This window comes from Palaemon carinicauda, chromosome 6 (genome assembly GCF_036898095.1).
Source record: "Palaemon carinicauda isolate YSFRI2023 chromosome 6, ASM3689809v2, whole genome shotgun sequence".
NCBI classification, from domain to species: Eukaryota; Metazoa; Arthropoda; class Malacostraca; order Decapoda; family Palaemonidae; genus Palaemon; species Palaemon carinicauda.
The window spans coordinates 102,161,337-102,179,073 of record NC_090730.1 but is presented as its reverse complement, the minus strand read 5'-3'; the positions used below and the strand labels follow the sequence as shown (position 1 = coordinate 102,179,073).

General features: G+C 44.0%; 1 protein-coding gene across 3 annotated transcripts in view; it reads left to right on the top strand.

The window, feature by feature from the left end:
• Window positions 1–2,531: 2,531 nt before the first annotated feature.
• The window catches only part of LOC137642608 (oocyte zinc finger protein XlCOF6-like), a 140,349-nt gene continuing 125,143 nt past the window's right edge, over window positions 2,532–17,737 (top strand). For 2 of the 3 annotated variants that reach the window (XM_068375311.1, XM_068375310.1), the window contains exon 1: window positions 2,584–2,798. The gene's annotated coding sequence lies outside the window, so the exon portion shown is untranslated. Of the gene's footprint in view, window positions 2,799–17,737 lie in introns of all 3 variants that reach the window. The other variant, XM_068375312.1, reaches the window with a different exon arrangement.

The window sequence follows — 17,737 nt, the reverse complement described above, 5'->3', positions numbered from 1 at the left end:
ATCTTTCTCTGGTTCTTAGAGTTTTATTCGCTGCCACCAATTGTTGGTGTGATACTGTTATCAACACACATTCGGGTTCCCATCAAATGTCATCTTCAATGTGTTGTAATATTAGACTTGGTAGGTTATATCTTCAAGTAAGTCTAGGTAAGTTAACTTTAAAACAGTTTATTCCTTTAAAACAGTTATTAACATCTCCATCACAGGAGTATAGATGGTTTGGTCGGATGACCATTCCGTATGACAACTTAATAAGAACTGGCTAAAATATCAATATCACAGATATCGTATAGTCAGTTATCTCAACATTTAAACACATAATGTAAACTAAACATTAATATAGGAAGACACCTGCATCTGGTGCGACACAACTCTTTCTCACGGTTTGTATTTGTGTTTATTCTTCATAAAAATGTTACATTGCTGAGGTTTGGCATTTGCATCCTGGTTATGATATGACTATGGCATCTCTCACACTCGCTCCTACTTCCATATTAACCTCTTAGGTCATGTATTTAAACATGTAATTTTACATATATTACACATGTCTTGGGGTCTCTGCAACCTATTTTCAGCATCCTTCTCCATATCCACATTTCAAATTCCTCCAGATGCTTCTTGTCTGTTGCTTTTATAGTCCATGTTTCAGAACCGTATAATGCTACATTTCATATGAAACTTTTTACAAATCTTCTCTTGAGTTTTACTTTCAGTTTTCCCGTTAATGTTTTCTCTCTCTCTCTCTCTCTCTCTCTCTCTCTCTCTCTCTCTCTCTCTCTCTCTCTCTCTCTCTCTCTCTCTCTCTCTCTGCACGATTAAACATGTAGGCTATTTGGACACCCAAAAACCTTCTGTCTGGGGAAATGTACAAGATATAATTTTTGGCATGATCATTTATGTGGCCCAGTTCATTGACATGGCCCATTAAAAATGGGTTTTATCCATTTCTCATAATGCATGAATTAAAGTCCTCTACAGGTAGGAATGGTCATATATGGGCTTCTGGCAGGGGAAAAGTACAGAGTAAAATTACTGGCATTGATGTTTTTGAGGTCAAGGAACTGCAATATTTGAATTGCACCAAGTTTCATTCATTCCTCTCTTCACATGACTACCCATGCATTTTGGACCTGCTATAAACCTTCTGTCTGAGGTGAGTGGTAACATGATAAAACGTATGGCAAGATCGTATCTGAAGCCCAGACCATACAACGAACCTATAAGAATTGGTTTCATCCACTCCTCAGAATACACGATTAAAGTGAATTTTGTGAGGTCGGGATGAAGTCCTCTGGTCTTAAAGTACGGGATTCAGTCAGTCAGGAGTCCATTTCACTAAAACATACAAAAAAAAACCCATCAGTTCAGACGATCAAACACTTTTCCTCTTTTCGCATGATTCATTAATAGTGTCCATAGCTGAGGGACTATACGTTATCATATAAATTTTTTTTTCACCCTATTATATACAATTATATGGTAATCAAAACTCACATGTCATGCAGTGAAATTAAGTTTCTCTAAATATACTTAATTGATTTTCCACATTCATCAGGCAACAGGGATGAAGTAATAAAATATGAAATATATTGTTTCTTTGTGTTTAGTTTGTTTTAAGAGTTTTTAATCTCAGAAAACGATGTCATATTATGTCGGTTTATTTTGTTTTAAGATTAAGACATAAAATGATACCTATGGTATTTGAAAATGAATAATTTCTATCCCATGTATTACACATCATTAAGAGATAGGTCCATCTCGTGAATGTGGCTGCGCGAGTGACCACTGACCACAGTCAACTCAACAGTGCCAATTTCCATCTGCGTGAGTTCCAGTGTTGCCAACTTAGCGCAAAATGCGCTAGATCTAGTGCTTTGGCATCACAAACGGCGCAAAGATTTTGTATTTGGCGCATAGCGCATTTGTTATTGCAAATTTAATTGGTTTAGTACATTTTCTAGTGCATTTCTGAAATATATGTATGTATGTATGTATGTATGTATGTATATTAAATATATATATATATATATATATATATATATATATATATATATATATATATATACTGTATATGTATATATATATATATATATATATATATATATATATATATATATATATATATATATATATATATATATATATATATATATATATTCTCTCTCTCTCTCTCTCTCTCTCTCTCTCTCTCTCTCTCTCTCTCTCTCTCTCTCTCTCTCTCTCTCTCTCTCTCTCTCCGTGAAATATCTGAAACCATAGTTGTCACTCGGCATTATGATTTCGGGGCTACTAGTATTGTAATATTTACAGTAATTTTACAGAATATATCACTGTTGTTTATTTTTCATTACCGATTTTGATAAATTGTATTCCTTACGTCTATAGTTAATAAAGTTTGAGCCTGTGTAGCACTTCTTCTATAAGGCAATAATTGTACTCGATTGCACTGTAGGTCGGCCGTATTACTCGTATAACAAACCCGTATCCAACATTCTCAATAATTGTAAATTATTGCCTTGACTTTGTTGTTGTTAGTTCATCTTCTATGTGAAGTATAGCATCACAAAAATTCGTGTAGGCCTACAGAGAGAAAACTCTTTCTAGCGAATTTCTAGCGCATTTCAGACCTTAATCTAGCTAATTTATGTCCAATACAGTTGGCAACAGTGCCGCGCCTCCATATTGTAAACAAAACCCAAAAGAAGCTACACGAAAATATTCTTGGGTTTTGTGATAGTGAAACCTAAATTTACGTGTTTAACGTTTCATGCCAGGTATATTGGGTACTGCTAAACCGGGTAAGAGCATCTTTTATGACTGTCAAAGTGGAATTGATAAAGAGTAAAGTGTAAGAAGGTTCTTTCCTTATACCATTTACGGACAGGGCATTCTAAATCAATGAATTATACTGATAAAAGGACTGTGTTGAAGCTCTTGTAGGTTTTTAACAGTGATAATTAATATTTTTGCATTCTTCAATTAAGGGACGGACTGTTATGGCGAATTAAACAATGTTGACATCAAATGATCCGGTAAATGCCAGAGATGCATGAATTTGGGTAAAATTACAACATGGTTTGTAGAAAAGACTTATTTAGTGTATTTGTTGGTGTTTTGTACGATTTTGATAATTTTTTTCCCGATAATCTATAGTTTTTGAGTATTGGTGGCTCGAATACCATAACTGAAAAGCTACGGTATGTCATCAATGGCATCCGAACCACCTTAAAATATACCGAGTACCAGTAAAATTGTATATTCGGAGGCTGTAGGTCATTGAAACTGACCGTGTGTAAAATTGCAAAAGTTATGCCCATAAACCCACATTTTAAAAGGGGTAACAAATATAAGACCACCTAACTTAAGGTTCTCCATCTAACCTTGGAGCCATAATCCTTGCCTATGAAGCCTTTATATATGGCTGGCCAGGCATCCTGCATGCATAGAAAATTGGAATTTCCTTCTAATTTTTTAGATGTCATACTACAAAACCACTATACAAGAACACCATCTAACCTGAGGTTCCCCACCTAGCCAAACTGTATCCTTACATACCTAGAGTGTTGATGGGATGCGATAAAGTTTTACTGTATTACAGGTTCTGATTTCGAACAGAAAATATATGTTTTCCTGTAGTAATAACGTGATTTGACCGAATTTGACTCTCATTTCAACCGCAAACAAACAGAACAACCAATTCGACTAACTTTAAGTTAACGAACTGGTTGCTGTTATTACGGATCAAATGCAGGTGAAAACCGGTTAAATCGCGTTATTTTCTACAGGAAAACATATTTTCTGTTAAAATTTTTGAATATAATCACTATTATATATTTGTTCCGTAACCGAAATACAAACCACGCTATTTAAATAGGGTACAGTATTACTTTCGGCGTAGCTGAAATGACGAGCCATTAGAATTTTAAAGAGGGTTTACTACCCCCTCGCTAGTTAGCGAGGGGATAGGGTAGGGGTAGCTAGCTACCCCTCCCCCCTCACACACCGGTGAACTAGTTCACTTTGCTTTTGGCTCCGGTGATAGACAGACGTGTCTGCTTTCACCCTCGCGTATTGACAGCCTTAATCTTTTTTGCTTTTTCTTTCAGTTGTGTGTTTGGAAGTTGGCCTCTCTCCTTATTATGCGGAAGTGCCCCGGATTACCAGACCGCCCTTGTGGGACATATATGTTGGCGGTCGAGACGGACCCTCACACCTTGTGTCCGTTCTGCAGGGGCCAACGGTGTGATAAGGATAAAGTGTGTAGTGAGTGCAGAGAGTGGTCTACCTCCCAGTGGGAGAGGTTTTCCCGGCGCCGAAAGAAGTCCAAGCGGGATCTTTCTCTTTCAAGGGTTTCCTTGAAAAACGAAATTTCCAAGGACTCTTCTTTCGTTGCCCGAACCTCCTCCAAAGCTCCCACTTGATTGGTCTCTCCCGATAGGCCGTTGAGTGGTAGCGTAGGCCGTACTTTTGTTGACCGACCTCGGGGTTCGGGAGAGGGAGTTGCCTCCCATAGCGAGGCAGCTCCTCCTCCTCCTCCGGGGGAGGATTTATCTTTGAATGTTGTTAATGATGATTTGTTGCAGCTTTGGGCTTCCTTGGGGCTTAAGGGTTCGCCCTCCAGGGAAGCCCTGTTTGATCTTATCCGGTTGGAAGCCGCTGTCAAACAGTCGCCGGTGATAGCGAAGGTTGACCCTCTGTCTATCGTCGACGTTGTTGTGGCAGAGGCTTCCGGCGAGTTGTGTCAAACCTCTGCCTTGGGTGCTGATGTTGCTGAAGGCTTGGTTCCCCCCTCCGAACATCCTTTGAGGGAGGAGCCAAGTCCAACGGTCTCTCCTGCAGGTGATTCTCTCCCTCGGGGAAGTTCACTAACAGAGACTCCTCTTCGGAGGACTGCCAATGGTGTTCCTGATGCTCCCAGAGGAAGTATTCGACGCAAGGCTCGTCTTCCTCTTCACCGAAGAGGCCTTCCTTCTCCCCACAAGGGAGTTAGGAGGCGCCTCTTCGGCTCCTCGCCCTCGCAGTCCCCCGTAGAGGATCCTTCTCACCGTGCTTCGACCGTTGCAGCTGCATCACTGGACCTCTCTGCAGATCGTTCGCGATCTCCTTCGCCTGCCAGACCTGATGACCTTCCTTCTCCGTTCCTGGCAGCTGACGCACTGTGGGCGCCCACGCACCCCGTTATCCAACGGGCACCGGTCCCTTCAGGGCAAAAGGGGCTTTCTCACAATGTGAGCAAGTCCCTTAAGTGCCAGGTATCCCCTATGCGCCCACGCTCTCCTGCGCGCAAAGCGCTCGCCTGTTCCTGCTGTTCCTGAACCAATGACCCAGAAACATCCTACAGGGACAACGCGCCAGCGATCTCCTGCTGCAGAGTCGATGCGCCAGCGCTCTCCTGCTCGCCAGCGCTCACCTGCGCGCCAGCGCTCACCTGCGTACCAGCGATCTCCTGTACGCCAGCGCACATCTGCGCCCCCTGATCCTGTTACGCGCGCCCACGATCTCCAGCTCGCCAGCGCTCTTCACCTGCTTGCCAGCGGGCACCTGCACGCTCACGATCTCCGGATCTGAGCACAGCAATGAGGAGTCATCCTTCGCCTTCTCGCCAGCGATCTCCTGCGCGCCCTCGGAACTCGCCCACCCATCAGCCCTCGCCTGCGCACTATCGCGCGCACAGGTTCCAGCCCCTACCGTGTGTCCTTCCAGAGGCTTCCAGGATCCTGCGCGCCCACGAGCAGTCTCCTTCACGCGCTTCCACATTTGCTGGTCCTTCTGCGCACCCTCTGTCTTCACCAGACCGCGCACCTGCGTGCCATCGATCTCCTGCGCGCCATCACTCCCCAGCACGCACACGCGCCCACGAGCCTGCTTGCCGTAGATCGCCTACGCGCCCACGCGCACCGTCACCTGTGTGCAGTCGCTCACCTGCGCGCCATCGCTCGCCTGCGCACTATCATTCTCCTGCTCGCCAGCACTTGCCCACGCGCTCCCTCGCGAACGTCCGCCCGCGAGCCTCCGAGCGAATCTTCAGGAACGAGAGCAGCCAGGTCGTCTTCACGTCCCCCCCCCCCCCCCCCCCCCGACCCCACTGAAGAGGGAGAGAGGAGTAGAGGTCGTGGTGACTTCTCCTCGGGTCAAGTTGGCTCCTAAGAAGTCCGTCAGGAACGCTCCTTCCCCCCCTCAGACGTTTTCTCCATCACCTGTGGACAAGTATTTCCCGTCCTCAGGGGAGTCTACCGAGGTGAGACCCTCTCCCACTGCACCAATGGGAGCAACCCCACCTCGAGTAGGAGAATTGTCCCGTGTTGGGGCAGAGAAGAGCCCTCAGACTTCGTTGCTGGAGTCCTGTATCTCTCCTAGGAGGGAACCGAAGGACTCAAAGAACATCCCGAAATCTTCTTCCAGGATTTGACCAGAGCCAACGAGACCCGCGGAGAACGTCCACGTGTCCCCCCAAGTAGAGCCTTTGGGGACAGGAGACTTCGCTGCCAGTTCTCCAGGGGGAGAGCAGCAAGAGTCAGAGCATGCCTTTTGGCAGGTCTTGACTCTGATGAGTCATCTCAATGGGTTCAAGGACCCTGAGGTGCCTCCTCGTGAGGGCAAGGACACGGTCCTGGACCGAGTCTTTGGCACTCAGAAACCCACTAAGGCCAGTGCGGCTTTGTCCTGGTCCCAAGGGGTGAAGAGTGCCAGAGATAAGGTTGAGGGCCAGCTCTCCGAGCTCGCCTCCTCCAGCCGTTCCACTGCTGGTAACAAGCTCCTCCCACCTCCTCGTGTCCACCAGAGGAGGTATTTTGAGATCATGGAGGAGTCTTGCTAGCTCTTCCGTTACACCACTCTGTGGAAGAGCTTACCAAGGGAGTCCCTCTTGAGAGACTCTCGAGCCGGCAAGTGACTTTCTCGGCGACAGAGATCCTAAGCCAGGAGAAGGTCGCGAAGTGTGTCATGCAGGCTACTTCGTGGCTGGACGTCTGGCTGGGGTCTCTGGGCATCCTACTGAGATACGAGGATCTGTCCAAGGAAAGCACTAGGTAGGGCCTGGAGACCTTCCTCCTCTCGGGCACCCGCACCATTAAGTTTCTGGCCCACCAAGTCTCGAACTTGTGGGCCAATACGATCTTGAAACGATGTGATGCGGTGGCAAAAAGGTTCCATTCGAAGGTCTCGGCCGTCGAAGTCAGCAAGCTCAGACACTTTTCCCTTATGGGAAAGAGCCTGTTTGAGCCCAAGGATGTGGAACAGGCAGCTGAGAGGTGGAGGAAATCCAATCAGGATTCTCTCCTCCCAAGGGCTCTTACAACGAAGCCCTACAAACCTCCAGCACCTCAACAACCTCGCCCGTCCAAGACGACGAAACCGGCAGTGGCAGCGAAGACGACGGTGTCCAAGCAGCAGCCCTTGCCTGTCAAAGACAAGAAAGGCAAAAAGTCCTCCAGGGGATGCAAGAATCCTAGAGGGAGTGGCCGAGGCCGCAAACGCTAGGATTTGCAATCCCCCTGCATGTCCACCAGTGGGGGGATGCCTGCAAAGTTGCGCAATCAGGTGGCAGCAACTCTGGGCCGATTCCTGGACGATTTCTGTAATCGGTCAAGGATATCGCATCCCCTTCACAACATCTCTACCTCCCCTGACAGCGAATCCAGTGTCGTTGAGCTCCTATGCCATGGGATCGGCAAAGGGGCTATCCCTACGGGCAGAAATTGAGACCATGCTGAAGAAGGATGCTCTCCAAGAGGTCGTCGATGGGTCCCCAGGCTTCTTCAGTCAACTCTTTTTTGTAAAGAAGGCGTCTGGAGGCTGGAGACCAGTCATCGACCTCTCAGCTCTGAACAGGTTTGTCAAACAAACTCTGTTCAGCATGGAGACAGCAGACACGGTCAGACTTGCAGTGAGACCACAAGACTTCATGTATACACTGGATCTGAAGGACGCGTACTTCCAAATCCCAATCCATCCGTCTTCAAGGACGTACTTAAGATTCAGCCTAGACAACAAGATCTACCAGTTCAAGGTGCTGTGTTTTGGTCTCTCCACAGCACCTCAGGTATTTACCAGAGTGTTCACCCTGATCTCTTTGTGGGCACACAGGATCGGCATCCGTCTCCTCCGTTATCTGGACGACTGGCTGATCCTGGCAGACTCGGAGTCGACCCTTCTTCGACACTGAGACAAGCTTCTGGGACTTTGCCAAGATCTAGGGATCATGGTAAATCTCGAGAAGTCTTCTCTGCTTCCATCTCAATGACTGGTATACCTAGGCATGATCTTGGACACCAATCTCCACAAAGCCTTTCCATCAGACGACAGGATAGCAAGGCTGAGGACGGTCGCAGATCCTTTCCTCAGACGAGAAGAACTCCCAGCCCAATCATGGTTACGTCTCCTCGGTCACCTTTCCTCTCCGGCCCGTCTAGTTCCAAATGGGCGCCTCAGGATGAGATCCCTGCAATGGTGGCTCAAGTCCCGATGGAATCAAGGTCACAATTCCCCGGACGTTTTGGTCCCTATGGGTCCTGCGGAACAGACGGACCTTCAATAGTGGGTGACAGACGAAAACCTCCGAAAGGGAGTGGCTCTTCTCGTTCTCCCCCCGGATTTGATGCTCTTCTCGGACGCCTCAAAAGAAGGGTGGGGGGCCCACGTTCTGAACCACAGGGCCTCAGGCCTATGGTCAGAATCAGAAAAGTGCCTCCACATAAACCTGCTATAGATGAAGGCCGTCTATCTGGCACTTCAACAGTTCCAACAGTAACTGGCGGGTCACTCCGTGGTGGTGATGAGCGACAACACCATGGTAGTGGCTTACATCAACAAGCAGGGAGGTACCTTTTCACAACAGCTATCCCATCTTGCAGTAGAGATACTGAGATGGACCGAAGTCCGCTCGATTCCACTATCAGCTCGCTTCATTCCGGGCAAAAGGAATGTGCTCGCCGACAGTCTGAGCAGAGCTCGCCAGATAGTGAGTACCGAGTGGTCTGTGGATCCTCTAGTAGCCAACAAAGTCCTTACTTTGTGGGGTTCCCCAATGGTGGATCTGTTCGCGACAGCCTTGAATTTCAAGCTTCCGCTGTACTGCTCCCCAGTCCCGGACCCCAAGGCACTCTGGCAAGATGCCTTCCAACAACGGTGGGACAACATCGACGTTTACGCCTTTCCCACGTTCTGTCTGATGAGAAGGGTGCTTAACAAGACCAGAATATCGGTCAACCTGTCAATGACCTTAATAGCTCCGCTATGGCATCACGCAGAGTGGTTCCCGGACCTTCTGTAGCTCCTGACGGAACTCCCGAGAGAACTCCCTCCTCGACACGAGCTACTCAAGCAACCACACACTAACATCTTCCACAAAGCCATAGCATCGCTGCGGCTTCACGCCTGGAGACTATCCAGCACCTCCTCACAGAGAGAGGCTTTTCGCAACAAGTTGCGGAAAGGATGTCTCGACACCTGCGAAAGTCATCAGCAGGAGTCTACCAGGCGAAGTGGAGAGTCTTCTGTGGTTGGTGTTGTGGAAGGGGTATCTCTCCACTCGATGCCACTATTCCACCAATAGCGGAGTTTCTTGTGTATTTGCGGGAAGAAATGCGCCTTTCAGTCTCGGCAGTGAAAGGCTATCGCTCAGCCTTAAGTCTTGCCTTCAGGCTAAAAGGAATGGACATTTCCTCCTCGCTGGAACTTTCTCTACTCATACGAAGTTATGAACTTACCTGCCCTCAGTCGGAAGTGAGACCTCCTCCATGGAACGTGGTTCGAGTCCTCAGGTCTCTTAACCCTTTCACTGCGGATATTCAAATAGGATGTTGCACAGCTCTGTGCACATTTTCACTAAAATTTCAAAATGCTCAAAATTTAATGAAACTAACTTTTTTGTGTTCGATAACCTTTCTGTTTTTAGGATTTAACAATATTTTCACCTGAGTTTATCTCTTTATGCCTTAAATTCTTCAATAAATAAGTAAAAATTAAGAAAAATCACAAAAATTCCTTTCCAAAGATGATTTTATCAATTCCACTAATAATCCTTCACCCAATTTATCATTGACTCATACATTTATTCTCCACATTAGTAATGCTTTTTGTACACTTATGGGTATTATATGTCTCAAAAAATGGAATGATACAAAGAGGGGGCTTTTCAACAATTTGATCACAAAAATAAGTTGTTTGCTTTCTTTTACATTCACATTTATCTTTCATCAAGCAATTCTTTGGCAAGATAGAGCATATAATACATTGGGGTTTGTGGTTTTTGTCAACATATTGAGCTGGAAAATGCCTTTCAGTTAGTCTAGATTCCATTGCATTGGAAAATGTACCCTTTCTTTGAGTTTTGCTCCACTTATACCCTTCTAACATATTGTTAATAATTTTTCCCCGAATTTTTTTTTTTATCCAACTTAGCTGTGGGATTCTGAATGTTGTAACATATGTTTGAGTTTACTAATGTGGCTTCAATGATAAAATGCCAAATTGGTTGGTACCATTTCTGACACTTTCTTTTGTAAGCATATGTTGAGCATAGCTGATCAAAATTATCAACTTCCCTCGTATACTTATTGTATTCCACATAAACACATTGCTTGTCTATTTGTCACTTTTTTTATAAAGTTTCCCTTTATATGTAACTACTGTTTCTTTTAAAGATACTTGGCGAGAAGTAGAGGCCATATCACACATATTAAAGAAAAGAAATAAAAATAATTCTTCAACCCTGAGTTAAAGGGAAAAATTAAAAGGACAAAGTCAGCTGACTGACAAAAGCAGAGCAATATCGAATGCTTTGCTAATACAGTGAACCCTCGTTTATCGCAGTAGATAGGTTCCAGACGCGGGCGCGATAGGTGAAAATCCGCGAAGTAGTGACATCATATTTACCTATTTATTTAACATGTATATTCGGACTTTTAAAACCTTCCCTTGTACGTAGTACTGTTAACAAACCACCCTTTAATGTACAGAACACTTAATGCATGTACTACAGCACCCTAAACTAAAACAGGCACAAATATTAAAGGCGATTTTATATCATGCGTTTCCTAAACACCTAAAAAGCACGATAAAAAATGGCAACCAATGTTTTGTTTACGTTCATCTCTGATCATAATGAAGAAACAAACTCATTTAGTGTACAGTACACATATATGTATAGGTTAGTTTTTGCATCGATTATATTGATTATACAGTACTGTACTGTATGTTGATTTGTTTATTACCAATGTTTTAGTTTACGTATTTTTCTTAGGACTTCCAAATGAAATTTTTTTCTTTATGACGCCGCCTGAAACGACGGCGTGTACGCTCAGTAAACAACCACGCTCAGAACAAACAAGGCATTTAACGCGCATGATGATAGTGATAAATAATGATACAGTACATACAGTATTTACAGTAAAAGCATTTACAAAATATGTTACCTTACAAATATAAATTATACAGTATTGTACGTAGCAAAGCAGGAAAACAATTTACGAGAGAGAGAGAGAGAGAGAGAGAGAGAGAGAGAGAGAGAGAGAGAGAGAGAGAGAGAGAGAGAGATTGTTTTACGTACGTAAATGTAAATTTTAAACAAAAAAAAATATGATAGGTTACAACATGTAGACTTTTAAAACCTTCCCTTTAACTTAATGCATACAGTACGTATATTACTAAACTATAAAACAGGCAGTAAGAATATTAAAGTAAAAAATAAAGATTGTTACTGTACTCACCACGAAAGAAGTTGAAGAAAAACTTGAATGGTGATGGCGATGAATTTGCTGCACAGTAGAAATGATGATGATGAAGCTGATGATGTGTTCTACTGTGCAGCCAATGATAGTATTTTACGTCTCTTCAGACGGAGGTGTCTTTTCCTGGGACACCTCTTCAACTTCTTCCTGGGAAACTTCAATTTCTTCCGAAGGCGTACTAGCAGGAGGAACTGGCTCTTTTTTGCGAGGCTGGAAGAACATTGTGATCGGAAGTTGTTGCCGCTGCTTCTTTTTTCGATCCAAGAGCATTTTGTAGGGAGTCATTATGTCATCAACCTTGTTGCAGAATTGCATCGAGCGAACCATATCCTCGTCCCACTCTTGCAACATTTCTTTCAACTCCTTCGCGTGGTTGCAGGCCTTGGCAAGCCGTTCTAATGTTAAGCCCGTTTCTTCGACATTTTCTTGGGTCTCTTCCTGGGTATCACTCTCTTCCTCACTTGCCGATTTCGTCAGGTCTTCGAGGTCTGCGTCAGTTAGGGGCTGGGAATGGCAGTCCAACAACTCGTCGACGTCTTCAGTCGTCATGTCGCCAAACCCGTCACCTCCAATTATGGCAGCCAACTGCACAGATTTGCGTATTGCAGAGTGTTGGATTTCCGACGGAGTAAATCCCTTGTCGTCGTAAACAATATCGGGCCACAACTTCTTCCAGCTCGCATTCACGGTTGCAGGTTTCATCTCTTGAAGTGCCTTCTGAATATTCTGCAGGCACGTGGCTATGGTGTACTGCCGCCAGTACGCCTTCAAGTTGAAATCTTCATCCTCGTCATCTTGGGCAGCATCCACACACGCAACGAGGTCCGCCAAGGTATTCTTCGTGTAGAGGGCCTTGAACGCCCTGATAACCCCCTGGTCCATCGGTTGAATTAATGACGTGGTGTTGGGTGGCAGGAACTCAACCTGAATGCCCTCATGCGACAGGTCAGTTGCGTGTCCACCAGCGTTATCCATAAGGAGAAGGATCTTGAATGGCAAGCCCTTCTCTAAGAGATATTTACTGACTTGCGGGATAAAACACTGGTGGAACCAGTTGGAGGTCAGCATCTTCGTAATCCATGCTTTTTGATTATGCATCCAGTACACGGGAAGGAGATTCTTATTTTTATTTTTCAAAGCGCGAGGATTTTTCGACTTATAAATAAGCCCCGGCTTTAACAAAAATCCAGCAGCATTGCCACACATCACGAGGGTAACGCGATCCTTGAATGCCTTAAAGCCAGAGGCTTTGGCTTCCTCTTTGAACAGGAAAGTTCGCGACGGCATTCTCTTCCAAAACAAGCCAGTCTCATCCATATTAAAGACTTGTTCCGGCTTGTATCCACCTTCGGCGATAATATTCTTGAACGTCTGGTTCACGTAAGTTTCAGCAGCGGCAGTGTCAGCGGAAGCAGACTCCCCATGCAGGGAAACGCTTTTCAGGGCGAAGCGTTTCTGAAACTTCGCGAACCATCCTTTGCTTGCGGAAAAACGTTTCTGAGGCTGGGAATCAGTGGATGTCCCTGGTTGAGGATCATCTGCATCATCATCATCTTCAGCATGGTTGCCGTCGTCGTCTTTAGGTTCCTTTGCAGCAAAATTCTCATATAAACTCAAAGCCTTTGTTTGGATGGTGTTCGTATCCAACGCTATGTTCTTCTTCCGGCAGTCGGCAATCCACACAGCTAAAGCACCTTCCATGCGTACGATCGTTTTATTACGCGTTGTAACGACTCGCTTCGCTGATCTGCTAAAGGTGATTGCAGCCGTCTTTCTAATGTTCGCCTCGTCATTTTTGATATAGCGAACGGTGGATTCGTTGATGCCAAAATGGCGGCCGGCGGCCGCGTAACTTCTACCATCTTTTAACATGTCGAGAAGCGTAACCTTCTCAGCTATCGTCATCATCCTTCGGTGGCGTTTAGGCTCACTACCAGCCTTAAGAGAAGCAGAACGCTTGGGAGCCATTACAGTAGGATTTACGTACAGTACTGTAACAAAAAGTTCAACTTAAAAAGGTCGCACACAGCACAGATTAAACTTCACAAACTTAAGAACGTCTACTCAGCGATACGCGGTAACAGAGAGTGAACGATCCAGCCCCGCGAGAACTTTGATGCTGCGGGTAGAAGATGCGGGCAAAACACCAATCACAGGCTAGATAACAAAACTTGAGTTCTGATTCGTCATCTATCAGCGCTTGAACCAATCACAACCCGTCTTACAGTACTATGATGCGTTGGTTACCTACTCATAGAAGATGCCCCGCGCATACTGAACGTACGTAGATTAAGTACAATACCGTAATAATAATAAATAATGATAATAATACTGTACAGTAATAATAATAATAATAATGATAATAATAATAACAATAATAATTTTATTAACAACAACAACAATAATAATAATAATAACAATAATAATAATACACACTTTACGTACGCTATTTTACGCCTCTCTCTCTCTCTCTCTCTCTCTCTCTCTCTCTCTCTCTCTCTCTCTCTCTCTCTCTCTCTCTCTCTCTCTCTCTCGTACGCTTATTCGAAATGTGATTTTTGCAACAAAGAATATTATTGGATGCAGTACTGTACTACGTACGTATACATACAAAAGATTCATGGAAAAGAAGCACATCCATTACAGTACACACCATTCTAATATGGTATGACTGCATCTGATTTGCGTTTCATGTTCGATTTAATTTTACTACGTACTGAATTATCGTATGATCACATTCTCTTTTCGTGTTTTATTTCTTTCTGTGCTGAATTATATATCATATGTAATGCAATGAACAATCAGTAAGAGCAGATATTACTAATTACAGTATTAATGGAATTACAGGTAACAAAATATCGTATTTGGGGGTCTTCAGATTTCGCGGTATTTTCGAATTTTCCGGAAAATCCGCGATATGTATATATATATGGGTTATGGAAAAACCCCGCGAAGTGGTGAATCCGCGATTGTCGAACCGCGAAGTAGCGAGGGTTCACTGTAGTATAATACCATAATTTACAATTATATATGAAATTTATGATACTGTGAAACAAGCATTTATATACAAATTATATCTTTATTAATAACTTGCATCACTAAATTATGCTGTTAAAAAATAAAGGGACCGATAGGCAACTAACAGACTGAACATCATCTGAGAATGTAAACAAGGCTTCGGATTTAAAACACGAAACTTCTTTTCTTGTGAATGTGTTTGTTATTTGACTATTATTAATTTAATTGAGTTAATTTCTATATTGATTTCTGAAAACACCATTATCTGTCACAATTTGAACATCCAATACTATGAAATACGTTTTTATTTGTGTAGTTGTCATAGCAACTGTTGAGCTCTAATGTAAACAAACTTTTACTTACGCTAAACGAACTATGGAAAGCATGATATTACGATAACTCTATGAATAATATTGATTTATATTGAGAAAACATGCATATATATCGTAATTTCATGTTGACACTACGTAAAAATAAAAAAAAAAAAAAAATAATAGAGTAAATGGGAGAAGAAAGACGAGAGCTCCAGAGAGTGGGTAGTTCATAAAATCGGCAACAGATGGCAGCATGTAGAAGCCAGATAAATCGTCAACAAAAGGCGCTAAGCTTAAAATTTCTTACGCAGTGTGAAGTAAAGTCGTTCTCCGCAGTGAAAGGTTATGAATCTGAGTAAACTAAAGTCGTTCTCCGCAGAGAAAGGGTTAAGAGACCTCCGTTCGAACCATTACGCCAGGCTTCTGATCGCCACCTGGCTTGGAAGACGGTGTTCCTACTTGCTTTGCCCTTGGCCAAGCAAGTCAGCGAATTTCATGGTCTCTCGTATGACATCGCCCATTCAAGGGGATGGGGGGAGGTAACGTTCAGGTTTGTCCCTGAGTTTGGAGCTAAGACTCAAAATTCAGGAGTGCAGGACCCCCTGGTTCGACTCTTTCCGGATTTCGAGTCTCCGTTCTGTAACAGATGACCCAAACCATCTCCTACTGTGCCCAGTAAGGAGTCTGAGGCTCTATCTTAAAAGAACAGCTGCAGTTCATCCTCGAGTGCATGCATTGTTTGTGAGCACAGGAAGGACGAAGAGGAGGGTCACAAAGAATACTATCTCAGCATGGATTCGCAGGGTCATCCACCATTCCCTGAATCCAGACCCCCCTCCGTCACGTCGCCCTAGAGCACATGATGTTAGAGGCATCGCTACGTCCCTGGCATTCAAGGGAAACTACTCAGTGACGCAGGTTGTACAAGCAGGGGTTTGGAAGCGTCAAACGACCTTCACAGCCCACTACCTGCAAGACGTGACCCACAGGAGGCTCGATACGTTCTCTATCGGCCCTGTGGTGGCTGCACAACAGCTGGTCTAAACCTCAGGCTCCTTAATGGACAAGTAGCAGAAGGTTGAGGGCATTGTTAACCGGTTTTAGTCTGCATGAATGAAAAGGTATGCCTGGCCCTTATTCTTTTCTTCATCCTTCCCTCTCTTGGGGAAAGCAGCATCCTGGGTTCTCTGCACAGCTGACCTCAAACCACTGCAGGTAAACTATGCTTCCTTGTGTTCCTAGTATTAAGATAATACTGTCGCATCCCCCATACCCTTACGAGGTGGTATTGGGAACGTCCTAACCTAGAATTCCATCTGAAGGACTCCAGGTCAACTTCCTAGAACGAGTCACACTTCATGCCTTTACACACAAGCTTACGTAGGCCGCGATCCTTGCAGAGCAAGGTACTTGCGAGGTGAAGGGACTCCTTATCTTGAGTTCTACACACTCAGATACTGAGTCCCCGGGCAAAAGCCAAAGCCAATACGGCTGGGACTTACCACCCTTCCTAAGGGTTAAGTCACCTTATTTAAATAGCGGGATTTGTATTTCGGTTACAGAACAAATGACAAATTCGTAGATAATTTGTATTTTTCCTAACCATACAAACCTTAGCTATTTAATCAAACTTTCCCGCCAGCCCTGTCCCCCGGGATAAGTCCTACCTCTAAGCAAAGTGAACTAGTTCACCGGTGTGTGAGGGGGGAGGGGTAGCTAGCTACCCCTCGCTAACTTTCGATGAGGGAGTAAACCCTCGTTAAAATTCTAATGGCTCATCATTTCAGCTACGCCGAAAGTAATACCCTATTTAAATAGCTAAGGTTTGTATGGTTAGGAAAAATACAAATTATCTACGAATTTGTCATGTTGTGTTAAAATTTTTAAATATAATGACTTGTTCAACAGTGTCACTTCACTCACGTATGTACTGAGAACGATAACATTAGAAACGTTACCAATAATATTTAATGAGAATATAAAATGAGGTGATTTTACAAGGTATCGGATAATAAAACAAGTAATTCTTGGGTCAAACGTAATATGTATACGAGGGTATTACATAACTAATCAAGTAATAGACTTGAACAGAGCTGGTAGAGATACGAATAGTTACATTTCACGATTAGAGAAGAAGAAATCCTATTGGTGGAGGAAAAGCCTCTGCACAGGGAGGCGGGGTTTTTGTGGAGAAGGTCGAAACCTGCTATGTACGAACGCACGAACGGGAGCGTCTACGGCCGGCAAGTAGAATGAGAAAAATTAAATGAAAAACACTGCTAATGATAGCTTGTTATGCTAACATTTGATCTACATCAGACGTTGGCAGCACTGGTTACTGTATATTTTCATGAGACATAGTCTTTGCAACGGCGCCTCCAAAGTTTATCCAGTTATACTGTTTTGACTTTTCCTCCTATTATTATACATCCAAGAAGGTAATGGCTTGTTTTACGTTTATATATCGTTTCCCCAGTATGTTTTCCCCACCCAAAACCCCGAGTTCCCACTGGGGGTCCCCATTATCGTAGGATATAGATATACATACTGTATATGTATTTCTGAAACTATTCTTGTTCCGTAACCGAAATACAAACCACGCTACTGTATTTACATTGGGTTTACCTTTTAGCGTAGCTGAAATGGCGAGCCATTAGAATTTAACGAGGGTGTAAT